General features: G+C 48.2%; 1 protein-coding gene across 1 annotated transcript in view; it reads left to right on the top strand.

Annotated features, from left to right (window-relative positions):
* LOC107698785 (uncharacterized) overlaps positions 1–311 on the top strand; it is a 9,806-nt gene that overhangs the window by 1,602 nt on the left and 7,893 nt on the right. The window lies entirely within an intron of this gene.

The raw sequence follows: 311 nt of genomic DNA, 5'->3' as shown, positions 1-311 counted from the left end.
GAGTGTGTGTGAGTGAGTGTGAGTGTGTGTGAGTGAGTGAGTGTGTGTATGAGTGTGTGTGAGTTAGGGCTGAACGGTTAATTGCATTTGCGATAATATCGCGATATGAAATAACGCGATTTTTCAATCGCAGAGGCTGCGATTACACGGTCACGTGACACGCGAGAGTGAAGCGGTGTGTTCGACATGAAGATCGATCGATGTATGACATCAAAGTACGGCGAGAGAAAGCACAAGGAGACGTCCGCTCTCTTATAGCTCTCGCAGTACTTTGATGACACACACCCATCGGTCTAAGCAGCGCTGCTTCA

The sequence above is a fragment of the Sinocyclocheilus anshuiensis genome, unplaced genomic scaffold (assembly GCF_001515605.1).
Source record: "Sinocyclocheilus anshuiensis isolate Anshui unplaced genomic scaffold, SAMN03320099.WGS_v1.1 scaffold2308, whole genome shotgun sequence".
Classification (NCBI taxonomy): Eukaryota; Metazoa; Chordata; class Actinopteri; order Cypriniformes; family Cyprinidae; genus Sinocyclocheilus; species Sinocyclocheilus anshuiensis.
Note: the sequence above shows the minus strand (reverse complement) of the source record. Positions and strands in the feature narration are given on the sequence as shown.